Raw genomic sequence first — 15303 nt, 5'->3', positions numbered from 1 at the left:
CACAAACCCGGAAATCCTGGATGCCACATCATCTCGAGCATTGGCACTCTCACTGAAGGACTGTCTGGATATGTGGACTCTCTACTCAGACCCTATGCCACCAGCACTTCCAGCTATCTCTGTGACACCACTGATTTCCTGAGGAAACTACAATGCATTGGTGACCTTCCAGAAAACACCATCCTAGCCACCGTGGATGTAGAGGCTCTCTACACAAACATCCCACACACAGATGGAATACAAGCTGACAGGAACAGTATCCCTGATGATGCCACAGCACAACTGGCTGCTGAGCTCTGTGCCTTTATCCTCACACACAACTATTTCAAATTTGAGGACAATATATATCTCCAGATCAGTGGCATCGCTATGGGCACCCGCATGGCCCCACAATATGCCAATATTTTTATGGCCAACCTGGAACAACGCTTCCTCAGCTCTCCTCCACTCACGCCCCTTCTCTATCGATGCTACATTGATGACATCTTCATCATCTGGACCCATGAGAAGGAGATTCTGGAAAAATTCCACCACGATTTCAACAGCTTCCACCCCACCATCAACCTCAGCCTGGACCAATCTACAGGGGAGGTCCACTTCCTAGACACCACGGTACAAATAAGTGATGGTCACATTACCACCATCCTATACCGAAAACCTACCGACCGCTATGCCTACCTTCATGCCTCCAGCTTCCATCCCGGGCACATCACACGATCCATTGTCTACAGCCAAGCACTGACGTACAACCGCATCTGCTCTAACCCCTCAGACAGAGACCAACACCTACAAAATCTCCACCAAGCATTCTCAAAACTACAATACCCGCACAAGGAAATAAGGAAACAGATCAACAGAGCCAGACGTGTACCCAGAAGCCTCTTACTGCAAGACAAACCAAAAAAGAAACCAACAGGACTCCACTGGCCATCACATACAGTCCCCAGCTAAAACCCCTCCAACGCATCATCAGGGATTTACAACCCATCCTGGACAATGATCCCACACTTTCACAGGCCTTGGGTGGCAGGCCAGTCCTCTCCCACAGACAACCTGCCAACCTGAAACATATTCTCACCAGTAACTGCACACCGCACCATAGTAATTCTAGCTCAGGAACCAATCCATGCAACAAACCTCGATGCCAACTCTGCCCACATATCTACACCAGCAACACCATCACAGGACCTAACCAGATCAGCCACACCATCACCGGTTCATTCACCTGCACGTCCACCAATGTAGTATATGCTATCATATGCCGGCAATGCCCCTCTGCAATGTACATCGGCCAAACTGGACAGTCTCTACGGAAAAGGATAAATGGACACAGATCAGATATTAGGAATGGCAATATACAAAAACCTCTAGGAGAACACTTCAACCTCCCTGGCCACACTATGGCAGACCTTAAGGTGGCCATCCTGCAGCAAAACAACTTCAGGACCAGACTTCAAAGAGAAACTGCTGAGCTTCAGTTCATCAGCTCAGGATTAAACAAAGACTATGAATGGGTTGCCAACTACAAAACCAGTTTCTCCTCCCTTGGTTTTCACACCTCAACTGCTAGAACAGGGCCTCATCCTCCCTGACTGAACTAACCTCGTTATCTCTAGCTTGCTTACATATATATACCTGCCCCTGGAAATTTCCACTACATGCATCTGACGAAGTGGGTATTCACCCACAAAAGCTCATGCTCCAAAACATCTGTTAGTCTATAAGGTGCCACAGGATTCTTTGCTGCTCTTAAGGAATTAGAATCACCTGCTGCCTTCCCCTGTCCTGCTGGATCCCAAAACGACAATGCTCTTCAGCCCAAACCCATGTCCCCTCTACTCCCAGTGCCGCTCAGTCCCAACCCTCAGTCCCTCCTATGCTCACTGCTCGTCACTTCCAACCAGAGCCTACTCCTCTTCACCCTTCTCCTCTGTCCCAACCCACAGCCCCCTCCTATTTCCAGTGCCCCTTAGTCCCAACCCACAGCCCCCTCCTATTTCCAGTGCCCCTCAGTCCCAATCCATTGCTCCCTCGAGCAGCAGGTGCTTCAGACCCCCTCAGGAAGATTTTCTTGCAAGGTTTCATGTATGAGTCTGCATGTGGAGTTTACAGTATGTTGGAAATATGTTGGATTGCTTGCCGAAATTATCACGTTTGGCTGGTGTTGAATTCCCAGTCTCCTTGTTATTAGGGCAGAAGAAATAAAGGGTTGTTATCCTGTTGTGTGAATTGAGGGCAGCAAAATTGTGCTTGGCAGACCCCGACTGAAGGATTCACCCTTAATTCAATAGCACTTGCTAGGCAGGGGACATGGGTTTGAAAGCCAAGTGGGCAAGGGCCTGGGTCCCAATACTAAAATTTATGTGTTAGACCAACTTTAGGACAGGGTGGCTGTGGAGAGATGAGTGAGTCCCTAGACAACATAGTGAGTATGGTGCCTTCTTATTTTGCCCTTTTTCCACCCAGGATGGCAGGTGAACTCTACAGAGGCACCTCTGGGCTTGCACTGACTAAGGACAACAGCTGTGAGTGGGGTGCAGGGTGGGGGCTCATGTTAAAGGACTTTTGGTTGCTGGACTTATGAACCGTAGGGAGAAGGACACTGCCCAGCTTATTTGGGGGGGGGTCTTTTCCTTGTGGCTTATGTTTATGTGTTGGGGCAGCTGACATGACTTCTACTATCCCTGGACTTATATTACAATGTAGACATACCCTGAGAGGGCATCTATACTGTGATAAAAACCCTGTGGCCCGGCTGGCCTGGATCGTCTGACTTAGACTCCTGGGTTCTCAGACTGGAGACCAGGCTCAGAGACCCTCACCCCTCGTGGGTTTTCGGAGGCTGGGCTCAAGCCCAAGTTTCTACACTGTAATTTTATAACCCTGCAGCACAAGCCCCACAAGCCTCAATCAGCTGACCCAGAGTTTGAGAATAGTGACTTGGGTGTGTTAATGGCAGTGTAGACATGCTTGGGGTGTGGGGTGGTAAACTTGCAACGTAGACATCTCGGCTCAGGCTCAATACCGGGCTCTGGACCCCACAAGGTTGGGAGGGAGTTTAGCAAGCGAAACAGGTAAAATGGCAGTGGAGTATTACCATGAACTCAATGGCATTTCTCCATTGGTCTGTCTGCTTTGGGGCAGGGACAATAACACGTCCTGCTGCATTCGTTATTTCAAAGGGTGGTTTAGGATATTCATTCTCACACACGGTGCATGAAGCAGGACTCAGTCCTCGGTAGAAACTAAATGAGCTGCTCACAGTTTCTGGCAGCCACAATGAGCCAGTTGGTGTGAGAACCCAGACCTGCCCGTCCCAGAGGAAGGGAGGGAGTCATCTCTGACAGGCTGGAACACTGACCTATCAGCTCTTAACTCCCAAACTTTCAGTAATTCTATTATCAGTGCCTGTGAGTGTAATTTAAACCATAGAAGCAGCCATTCTGGGCTGGACCAAAGGCCCATCTTGCTCTGTGTTTTGTCCTCTGACAGTAGCCAATACCAGGTGCCCCAAGAGTTACTCAACAAGGCACCACTGGGAGTTGAACCCAGGATCTCCTGTTTACAAAACTGATGCTTTAGCCAAATAAGCTATGATGCCTGCCCACACCTAAAACACAATATCTGCCCACACCTGACTCCCTGCCATCCCCACCGGGGCCTGATAAGCTTTGCTTGTGTTTGGATTCTGCAAAGCAGAGGAGCAGGTGAGGTTTTCCTTGCAAGCTGTGTGTGTGTGTGAGAATCTTTGGCCAGGTCTGCACTACAAAGTTATTTCAGCAGAATTATATTGCTCAGGTGTGTGAAAAACACACAACACTCCCTCAGTCAGCAGCTTTTGGCTGGTGCACGCACTGCAATGCCAGGTCTGGCAACAAAACTGTCCCGTTTTGGTGACAAAATAAAACCACCTTGACGAGAGGCCTAGAGCTTTTTGCAGCAAACTTAAAGTGACAATTTGTCAGTGTAAATGCTGCTGGTCATTATATCACCATAACTGGCCTCCACCAGTATCTCACCATGCCTCCTGTGAAATTGTCTGCCCTGCATTCCTGCTATAAAGGCTGTGCCCCTCCCCTTTCATAGCTCCAGAAAGTTCTGACTGCTGAGCCGCTAGCTATGCCGGGATTAGGTTGATATAATTGCAGTGCCAACCTAAGTAATGTAATTACACCAACCTAATTTTGTAGTATAGACCTGTCCAAAGAATCACACACACACCTTGGGAGCAAAACTTCACCTGCTCCTCGGCTTTACAGAAGCCAAACACGAGCAACACTTGTCAGGGCCCAGTGGGGCTTGGTAGAGAGTCAGGTGTGGGCAGACACAATGCTCTAAGGAGCAGCAGGTATCGTGGCTTAGCTGGTTAAAGCCCCTGTTTTGTAAACAGGAGATCCTGGGTTCAACTCCCAGTGATGCCTTGGAGAGTGGCTTTTGGGGCACTTGGTATTGGCTACTGTCAGAAGACAAGATTCAGAGCTAGATGGACCTATGGTTTAAATTACACTCCCAGGCACTGATAATAGAGTTACTGAAAGTTTGAGTGTTAAGAGCTGATAGGTCAGTGGGCCAGTCCCCTCAATGCGGTTTTACCATTTCCACTTGCTAAACTCCCTCCTAACCTCTATAAAATTACAGTGCAGACATATGGGCTTGAGCTCAAGCTCTGAGGCCCCATGAGGGGCAAGGGTTTCTGAACCCAGGCTTCAGTGTGAACACAAATATCTGCACCACAGTTTTTAGCCCCTCAGCTTTACGTCCAGGAGCCCAAGTCAGATGACCCAGGCCAGCACTGCTGCCATCTTTATCTCAGGAGAGATGGACTCTAAGAGAACGTCTCCACTGCAATGTAAGCCCAGGTATGGCACGCTGTGCTCAGAGCAGCACCTGGAAGCCCCATATTCACCACTGTTATATAATGGTGACATGGTTTGTACAAAGTCTGCCTGGTGAGGTATCATTTCAAAAGTCTTGATCTGTTGTACATTAATATCTTGTTGGACTGTGTGTGTTCACATTGGTTGGGAAGTTATGAAATTTTGCTCTGTGTGCATTACTGAGATATGTTATGAGGTTGAGAAATGCCCCCACCAGCCTTTCAGGTGCAACAAGGGAAGAGCCAGACTCGCTTCTGTCCCATTGAAGGTATCCACACTCTCAAGGACTATCCCAGGAACCGTGTACAATGCAGGCTTCTCCAAGATAGCACAGAAACAACAGACACTGCTTGACTCATATCGTAGCAAAGGAGCTTCCTAGCAACTTGCAAGGAAACTATGAAAGAGGAGAAGAGACATCATGACTTGGCCTCTCTTCCCCACAACTCAGCAGCTGGAAACACACCTGGAGGACAAAGACTGAACTGAATTGAATCAGAAGAGAATAATAACAATAATACTTTTAAACCGAAGTCCCCAAACAAACTAGTATTGGTTTTTCAGCAGAAAATTTTCAGTTTGAGGAATTTTGTTTTCTCAGTCAGACCTTGCCCAGGGAAGCAGGGAGAAAATGTTTGAGTTGCCTCCTTCAGGACAGCTTGGCCTAGACACTAGCTCAGGTTCACGGTTCTGGCCTTGCTCAGGTTGAAGGTATTTTAATAATTTGGGCAGGTCCCAGGGTGTTTGGGGGAGATGATGAGGATGTTACCTTTTGAGATAAAAACTAAGAAATACAGGACTAGAGAATATTTTTTTTAAAGAATTCTGGGATTTAGACATTTTATTTATAGCAAGGTGAGGTCTGAGTTTCTAAGAAGATTTTTGTTTGCAAGAAGTAACATTGTTTGATCTGTCATTGTACCAAACAGGGACATGGTTGTCTATAAAGGAGGGGTGAAAACTAAGTGCATCCAATGAGGATGGGATTTGAACCCATGCGTACAAAGCACAATAGATTAGCAGTCCATCATCTTAACCACTCAGACACCTCATCTGAGCAGTCAAGAAAGAGACAGGAGGAGAAATCTAAGGCCAGCAGAGATAGGGACAATAAGGAATTTTTAAATACTAAGCGGAAGCAGAGGATGAATGAGCTCCCTCCTCACATCTAGTGAGGAGCTGGGGGAAAGACTTCAGGAACAGACCATGTTTGCATAGACACACCTAATTCTGCCCAGGTATGCAGCATGATGGAACCACTTTCCCAAAATGACCAGTTTTGGCTGGTCACAAATCACTTTAGGATTGAATGGAATGAAATGTTATTATCCTTCCTGCATGAGTGAAGGGCAGCAGAACATACCTAGTCGGTCCTGATGGAGGGATAGGTGGGTGAGGAATAGCTTTTATTGGACTTCATAGAAGTGATTAAGAACGTCATCCTAAAACAGTGGTCCCCAAACATTTCACACTGTGCCCTCTTATCCATGGCTGTGGCCCCTCGGAAGCCGCGGTCAAGAACTGAGGCTGGGAGTGGGGCTATTGCTTGCTGGGGAGAGGGGTGCAGACAGGAGTAAGGGGTTTGAGGCCGAGCTGGGAGCGAGAAGCCCAGGCTGAGGGTGGGGTTGGAGAAGAGCTGAGACAGAGTGGGGCAGAGTGCTGCTACCTCCATGGAGGCTGGCTCAGGCCTTCAGGTACCCCCATAAATGTTCTATTGTGTCCCCCTAGGGGTCATGCCCCATATTTTGGGGATCACTGAACCCTACTCACTAATCAGGGGCTAGTGATGCCAAAGCCCAGGGAAAGGGAGAGCAAGTGCAGGGCCCCCAGCACTGGAACCATGTGAAGGGGCTGCAGGAAAGGGGCAATGGCTGGTGACACAGGGAGTTAAGGTCAAAGAGGGCACAGGAGGGTGAAGGAGGTGCAAGGTTTGGGAGTGCAGGAGCTAGCGGTAAAGGAAGAGTGGGGATCGTCCAGGGGCAATGGAGAAGTGCCAAAGTACAAGCTTTGCCCAGGGCACCATTTTTCCTAATGCTGATCTGAGCAAACAATTGGAAATGACCAATTAGTGAGAACAGAACCATAGTGTAGAAAAGCCTCTTTGTTAAGTGTGTGTGGCTGAGTGCTTAGGGAGATGGGTTAGAAAGCAACAGGTGTCTTTCTGTGGAGGTTTGATTTTTGCCTGCTAGGCAAGGCTGGTATGTGGTATTTTCATGGCTGTACTTTCAGTGTCTGATCACTCATGGTGCCACAGGGAGCCAAGTCTAGACATATTCAGAGGCTCTATGCCAGGGTTTCTCAAACTTCCTTTCACTACAACCCCCTTCTGCCAAAAAAATAACTTACTACATGGCTCTGGAAAGAGGGACCAAGCCCCTCCACACTGGACAGAGGCAGGGGAGACAAAGCCTGAGCCCTGCCCCAGTTGGGGGAGGGTGAAACCAGAGCTTGAGGGATTCAGCCCTGGGTGGTGGGACTCAGACTTTTGACTTCAGCCCCAGGCTCCAACAAGTCTAATGCCAGCCTTGGCAACCCCATTAAAACAGGGTTATGACTAGGGTGACCAGACAGCAAATGTGAAAAATTGGGACAGGGATGGGGGGTAATAGGAGCCTATATAAGAAAAAGACCCAAAAATCGGGACTGTCCCTATAAAATCAGGACATCTGGTCACCCTAGTTATGACCCACTTTGGGGTCCTGACTTACAGTTTGAGAACCACTGCTCTATACTGATGGGAGAGAGTTTGCCTGTGGGTGTAGTTAATCCAGTTCCAAAGAGGTGGCAGCTATGTCAGTGAGAGAACTATATTGGTGGGTGTGAAACCTGTGGTGTTTACCACGTTTAAGAAGTTTACTCAAATCCCATTTTTAAAACCACCTGTGGTCTGGGAATGGCAAAGGACCTCGATGAAGCAGGGTCTGTCCTTCAAAGACCTGGAAATCATGACTCCACATTACTGCTGTAATGGGGGTATAGCTTGGTGGTAGAGTGTTTGGCTGCAGGTCAAATGGTCCTTGGTTCAAACCCTATTGTTCTCTTATGACCTTCTTTCTTTTTTTTAAAAAAAGGAAAACATTTTCATTTCCATTCTCCATTATGTTCAGGATCTCCACTATACGGGGGTGCTTGATATGAATGTAAACACTCAACATTTCACTGTCCAAATGCATAAAAACCTAGCAAAGCTGTCCACCAGCTGAAATCAGTTCCAATCCTCTAAGTGTCTAGTTTATGTTTTCATCAATTAAACAAAGATATCATATGAATGTACATTTGCAGATCCCTTTTCTCCAGGAGCTATGCTGTACAGAAGAACAAGAACCACACCCAGATGCAGTTCAGGAGTCTGATGACCAAAGAGCCAACAAATGTTCTGAGGGCTGGAGAAAAATGCCTTCTAGTGAGCTATTGAATGAGCTCAACCTGTTTAGCTTATCAAAAGAGGATTGAAAGGTGATTTCATTGAAGTGCCTTAATGGAGAGAAAAGATTGGGTATGAAAGGGCTCTTTAATCTAGCAGAGAAAAGCATAACAAGACCCAATGGCTGGAAGTTGAAAAGAGACAAATTCGTATTACAAATAAGACACAAATATTCAACAGCGAGGATGATTCACCACAGGAACAAGCTACCAAGGAAAGTGGTGGATTCACCATCTCCTGATGTCATTTAATGAAGACTAGATGCCTTTCTGGAATGTGTTTGCCCCAAATGTAGCTATTGTGTTATACAGGAGGCCTGGGGAAGGGATAGCTCTGTGGTTTGAGCATTGGCCCACTAAACCCAGGGTTGCGAGTTCAATCCTTAAGGGGGCCATTTGGGGATTAATCCTGCTTTAAGCAGGGGGTTGGACTAGATGATCTCCTGAGGTCCCTTCCAACCCTAATAATCTATGATCTATATGCAGGGGGTCAGATTAGATGCTCTAATGGTCTCTTCTGGCTATAAAGTTGACTAATTTCTGAAAAATTGGGAGCAGCGTCTGATGTTTTCCTGTCTAGCCGGCTTGCTTCCTAGAATGAATGCTCCTTGAGTGGAATGATCCACAGGGAGTAGTAGCTCAAGCCTCCAAAGCGCCTGGGCAGGGGCAAGACATTAGCACAGCAAGGGAGGGGTGTGGCAGTGACATCACAAAGGCTTTTTGCAGTACCTCAGACTATTGGTGAAAGGTGGTGGAGAGGTGGTGACCTCACAGAGAGATGCTGACATCAGGCAGGCAGGACAGGGGCGAGGGACCAGGGAAACCTCAGAGACCCCTGTGGCTTTGCTTCAGCAAGTCTCCTTCTCCAGGTCTCTTTTTGAGGACTGAGAGAGTATTCGGGTTCACGTACGTGAGTGCCAGGAGGAACCTCTTTCGAGTTTTCTCCTTTCCTTTTCCTGATTTTAGGAGAAAACAGCCATCCCTGTTTAGAAAGTAAGAGCCTCCTGGAGGTTTGAAACCTGTTCAGTCTGATCCATCTGGTGAAAGTTGAATTCTAGGCATGGAAAACATAAGCTTAAGGAGGCAGAATTTTATTCTGCACCTGGGATTTTGTCCCATAGTATCACTGGGGACATTAGGGTTTATCCTTTTTGTTTCATCTTTTCCTCCATCCATCTCTTCCTCCTTTCTTTTCATCTCTTCCTTCTTTTGTCCTTTCATGTGTTCTCTTTCCAACAGCAGGAGCAGTGTGTGTGTGTGTGTTGCGGGGGAGTGCTCTGCAGCTCCCACTGTGGGAGGTCCACCCAAAAATGTGGGGCTGAAATAGTGCTTGGGTTGTGATCCCCACCAGTGACCTGGGCCATCCTTTGGGCTCTCTGGTGAGAACCCTCAGCCTCCCATCCTCAGTCTCTACCCTGATGGTCTGAGCAGGGGGTTATTGACAGGGAGGAGACTCATTCCTTGTTGTTCTCTTTTAAGACCAAGTAAATAAGTCATAACCAGTCACTTGTTTGATGAATTTTGCTGCTTCTCTGCATTAATGGTCTCTGAGCAGTTCATGATTCTCTCTAACATTCCAGTTCTCCTCAAATACTTGCTGAATAATTACTGTGCACTGTTGTTGGTCTGGAGCTCATCTGAGAGCACTTTATTCAGGTCATTCAATGTCTGAAATTCAAGATCTGATAGTGAGAACCCTCAGCCTCCCATCCTCAGTCTCTACCCTGATGGTCTGAGCAGGGGGTTATTGACAGGGAGGAGACTCATTCCTTGTTGTTCTCTTTTAAGACCAAGTAAATAAGTCATAACCAGTCACTTGTTTGATGAATTTTGCTGCTTCTCTGCATTAATGGTCTCTGAGCAGTTCATGATTCTCTCTAACATTCCAGTTCTCCTCAAATACTTGCTGAATAATTACTGTGCACTGTTGTTGGTCTGGAGCTCATCTGAGAGCACTTTATTCAGGTCATTCAATGTCTGAAATTCAAGATCTGATGGTTAGTTTGAAAATAAGGGCTCTTGGGTCCTACTCCCAACTCTGCCACTGACTTGCTGTGTGACCTAAGACAAGTCAATTCTCCTTTCTCAGGGTACGTCTACACTACGTGATTATTCCGATTTTACATAAACCGGTTTTGTAAAACAGATTGTATAAAGTTGAGTGCACGCGGCCACACTAACCACATTAATTCGATGGTGTGTGTCCATGGTCTGAGGCTAGCGTCGATTTCTGGAGCGTTGCACTGCGGGTAGCTATCCCGTAGCTATCCCATAGTTCCCGCAGTCTCCCCCGCCCCTTGGAATTCTGGGTTGAGAGTCCAGTGGCTGATGGGGCAAAAATCATTGTCGCGGGTGATTCTGGGTACAGCCTCACCCCTCCCTTCATGAAAGCAGCAGACAACCATTTCACGCCTTTTTTCCTGGGTGAACTGTGCAAACGCCATAGCACAGCAAGCATGGACCCTGGTCAGATCAATACCACAATTGTGGACGTTGTAAACACCTCGTGCATTCTCGTGCAGTCTATGCTGAACCAGGACCCTCAAAGCCAGGCGAGGAGGAGGCGGCGGCTACTGCAGCGCGGCGACGAGAGTGATGAGGACATGGACATAGAATTATCTCAAACCGTGGGCCCCTGTGCTTTGGAGAGCCTGCTGATAATGGGGCAGGTTCTAGTCATTGAATGCCGATTTTGGGCCTGGGAAACAAGGACAGACTGGTGGGACTGCATAATTTTGCAGGTGTGAGACGATTCGCAGTGGCTGTGAAACTTTCGCATGCATAAGGGCACTTTCATGGAACTTTGTGACTTGCTTTCCCCTGCCTTGAAACGCCAGAATACCAAGATGAGAGCAGCCCTCACAGTGGAGAAGCGAGTGGCAATAGCCCTCCGGAAGCTTGCAACGCCAGACAGCTACCGGTCAGTCGGAATCAATTTGGAGTGGGAAAATCTACTGTGGGGGCTGCTGTGATGCAAGTAGCCAAAGCAATCATTAAGCTGCTGCTACGAAAGGTTGTGACTCTGGGAAACGTGCAGGTCATAGTGGATGACTTTGCTGCAATGGGATTCCATAACTGGGGGGGGGGCGCGATAGATGAAACTCATATCCCTGTCTTGGCACCGGAGCACTAGGGCACCCCGTACGTAAACCGCAAGGGGTACTTTTCAATGGTGCTGCAAGCACTGGTGGATCACAAGGGACCTTTCACCAACATCCATGTGGGATGGCCAGGAAGGGTTCATGACGTTCGCATCTTCAGAAGCACTGCTCTGTTTAAACTGCTGCAGCAAGGGAATTACTTCCCAGACCAGAAAATAACAGTTGGGGATGTTGAAATGCCTATAGTTATCCTGGGTGACTCAGCCTGCCCCTTGATGCCGTGGCTCATGAAGCCATACACAGGCAGCCTGGACAGTGGTCAGGAGCTGTTCAACTATAGGCTGAGCAAGTGCAAGATGATGGTAGAAAGTGCATTTGGCCGTTTAAAGGCGCGCTGGCCCACATTACTCACTCGCTCAGACCTCAGCCAAACCAATGTCCCCTATGTTATTGCTGCTTGCTGTGTGCTCCACAATCTCTGTGAGAGTAAGGGGGAGACCTTTATGGCAGGGTGGGAGGCTGAGGCAAATCACCTGGCCGCTAATTACGCGCAGCCAGACACCAGGGCGATTAGAAGAGCACACCATGAAGCGGTGCGCATCAGAGAAGCTTTGAAAACGAGTTTCATCACGGGCCAGGGTACAGAGTGACTGCTGTGTTTGTTTCCCCTTCATGAACCCCCACCCCCTTTATTGGCTCCTTCCCTGTAAGCAACCCACCCTCCCCATTTGATTACAGCTTGCTTAAGGAAATAAAGTCACTATCATTTAAAAATCATGTATTCTTTATTAAAAGTCATTCCCTGTAAGCAACCCACCCTTCCCCTTCGATTACAGGTTGCTTAAGGAAATAAAGTCACTATCGTTGAAAAATCATGTATTCATTATTAAAAAGTCATTATAAAAAGAGGCAGAGAACTGACAAGGTATCCCGGGTGTGGTTTGGGAGGAGGATAGGAGGGAAGGAAAAGGCCATTAAACACATTTCAGTGTAATGACAGCCTTTTGGTTGGACTGTCCACAGGGGTGGAGTGGGCGGGTGCACGAAGCCTTCCCCCACGCGTTTTTACATGTCTGGGTGAGGAAGATATGGAACATGGTGAGTGGTGAGGGTGGTTACACAGGGGCTGCAGCGACACTCTGTGACCCCGCTGTTCTTCCTGAAGCTCCACCAGACGTCAGAGGATATCAGTTTGATCACGCAGCAGCTCTAGCGTTGCATCCCGCCACCGCTGATCTTCCTGCCTACACCTCTGATCTTCCTGCCGCCACCTCTGATCTCGAGCGTCTCTTCTATCCTCACGTTCATCCCTCCTATCCTCATGTTGGTCCCTCCTGTCCTCACGTTCACTGGCATCTTTCCTGTACTTTGCTACCACGTCCTTCCACTCATTCAGATGAGCTCTTTCATTGCGGGTTACTTCCATGATTTCCAATTACATTTCGTCTCGTGTCTTCTTTTTCCTCTGCCTTATCTGAGCTAGCCTTCGGGATGGAGTAGGGATGCTTGAAAAATTTGCAGCTGCATGAGGGAGGGAAAAAAGAGAGAGAAGTATTTTAAAAGATACATTTTACAGAACAATGGTTATACTCTTTCACAGTGAACAACACTATCCACCTTACAGAGCGCATGTGATTTCACTACAAGGTCGCATTTTGCATCTTAATATTGAGTGCCTGCGGCTCTGGTGTTACAGATCTCACAGACGCAGGTCCGGGCATCAGAATTCAGCTTGCATGCGGCCATGGTAAACCATTGTATTTCGGTTTCTCCAGCCTTCATATACACAGTGCCCTCTGATGCTTCTTTCCTGTTAACATGCAGCAGCAGAAGACAACCCCCCGCATCCAATTCTCTAGGATGATTGTTTTACCCCTCCCCCCACCGCATGGCTGATATCATGGAAGATCACTGCTAATCACCAACCTTTCTCCCCACCCCCACCCCCACCCCGCGTGGCTGGTAGCTGGGAAGATTCCTGCTAGCCAAATGCAAAAAAGCTCAGCGCTATCCTTTCTCCCCTCCCCCTGCTTGGCTACGTGCAAGGAAGGATTTATTTTAAGCAACAGCCCAGTAGGAAAATGGCCATCTCTGTCCCCTTAATTAAATTCCTGAATTTCAACCAGGTCACCATGAACGATATCACTCTGCTGAGGATAACAGAGCGAGATAAAGAACAGATGTTTCTTGAATGCCAGCAATCACCGGGACCATACGCAGCTATGCTTTGTCATGCAATGATACCCGATTACTTGTTACATGCATGGCGTGGTAAAGTGTCCGACCATGGTGGACGGAACAAGGCTGCCTTGCCCAGAAACCTTCTGCAAAGGCTTTTGGAATACCTCCAGGAGCACTTCAAGGAGATGTCCCTGGAGGATTTCTGTTCCATCCCCAGACATGTTAACAAACTTTTCCAGTAACTTTACTGGCCGCAAATGCATCCCAAGCCCTCATGGCAAATCAATCATTAAAAAATGCTTGCTTTTAAACCATGTTTTATAATTACAAAGGTACACTCTCCAGAGGTCGCTTCCATGGCTTCATTGTGTGGGCTAGTGGCTTGGGAGGGCCGGGAGGGTAATTCCGTCTGGGTCATAAAAAGCTCCTGGCTGTTGAGGCTAACGGAGTGCTGTGTGCTCTCTGCAAGGTCGTCCTCCTCTTCCTCCTCCTCCTCCTCATCTTCCCCCTCCGCAGAATCCTCAGCTATGGTTGAGATTACAACCCCCTTGGAATCCACGGACAGGGGTGGGGTGGGGTGGCGCAGCCCCCTAAAATTGCATGCAGCTCAGTGTAGAAGCGACATGTTTTCAGCCCTGATCCGGACATTCCGTTTGCTTCTTTGGTTTTCTGGTAGGCTTGTCTGAGCTCCTTAACTTTCACTCTGCACTGCACTGAGTCCCTGGTGTGGCCTTTTTCCCTCATAGCCTTGGAAATTTTTTCAAATATTTTTTCATTTCGTCTTTTGGAACAGAGTTCTGTTAGCACAGAATCCTCTCCCCATATAGCGATCAGATCCAGTACCTCCCGTGCGGTCCATGCTGGAGCTCTTTTTCGATTCTCAGGAGATTGCATTGCTACCTGTGCTGATGAGCTCTGCGTGGTCATCTGTGCTGATCAGAGCTCCACACTGGCCAAACAGGAAATGAAATTCAAAAGTTCACGGGGTTTTTCCTGTATACCTGGCCAGTGCAACCAAGTTCAGATTGCTGTCCAGAGCGGTCACAGAGGTGCACTGTGGCATACCGCCCAGAGGCCAATACCGTCGATTTGCGGCCATACTAACCCTAATCCAATATGGTAATACCGATTTTAGCGCTACTCCTCTTGTTGGGGAGGAGTACAAAAACCGATGTAAAGAGCCCTTTATATCGATATAAAGGGCCTCGTAGTGTGGACGGGTGTGGCATTAAATCAGTTTAACGCAGCTAAAATCAGTTTAAACGCGTAGTGTAGACCAGGCCTCAGCCTTAGCTTCTCCCTCTTTCAAGTAGGGATAATAATGATCTGCTCCTACCTACCTCACGGTTGGTGGAGGATGGGGATCCATTGGAGAGTGTCACTGGGAGTAGTGCATAATATGAGGTGTCCTATCATGTTTACTCAGAGCAGATTATTACCTAATAGAATAGCTGAAATAGTCTATTTTATTTGTATTTTTTTATTTTGAAATTGTTAAGAGCAGCAATTACTTAGCTCAGACTGAAGCATCTTATCTAATTTTTGAGATCTAAGTGTCTCCTCTTTGTATGTGACGAGACAATTTAACACACTGTGACAAACAGGAGATGCTTTTGTTTTGCAACAACATATTTTTGCAAAGAAATTTCATCCCACTTGTTATGATTTCAAGAAACAAACTGGTTTAGTCTGAAGGGGATTTTCTGACAGAAATGGTTTCA

At 47.6% G+C, this 15303-nt stretch overlaps 2 protein-coding genes and 1 non-coding gene across 3 annotated transcripts in view; 1 reads left to right on the top strand and 2 right to left on the bottom strand.

Moving 5' to 3' along the window:
- The window catches only part of LOC127052619 (major centromere autoantigen B-like), a 362626-nt gene that overhangs the window by 133967 nt on the left and 213356 nt on the right, over positions 1 to 15303 (bottom strand). The gene's annotated exons all lie outside the window — the stretch shown is intronic.
- LOC127052532 (zinc finger protein 92-like) overlaps positions 1 to 15303 on the bottom strand; it is a 153186-nt gene that overhangs the window by 58973 nt on the left and 78910 nt on the right. The gene's annotated exons all lie outside the window — the stretch shown is intronic.
- On the top strand, positions 4348 to 4421 carry TRNAT-UGU (transfer RNA threonine (anticodon UGU)). The gene has a single exon. It is a non-coding gene; the product is annotated as a tRNA-Thr (tRNA).

The sequence above is a fragment of the Gopherus flavomarginatus genome, chromosome 5 (genome assembly GCF_025201925.1).
Source record: "Gopherus flavomarginatus isolate rGopFla2 chromosome 5, rGopFla2.mat.asm, whole genome shotgun sequence".
NCBI classification, from domain to species: domain Eukaryota; kingdom Metazoa; phylum Chordata; order Testudines; family Testudinidae; genus Gopherus; species Gopherus flavomarginatus.
Note: the sequence above shows the minus strand (reverse complement) of the source record. Positions and strands in the feature narration are given on the sequence as shown.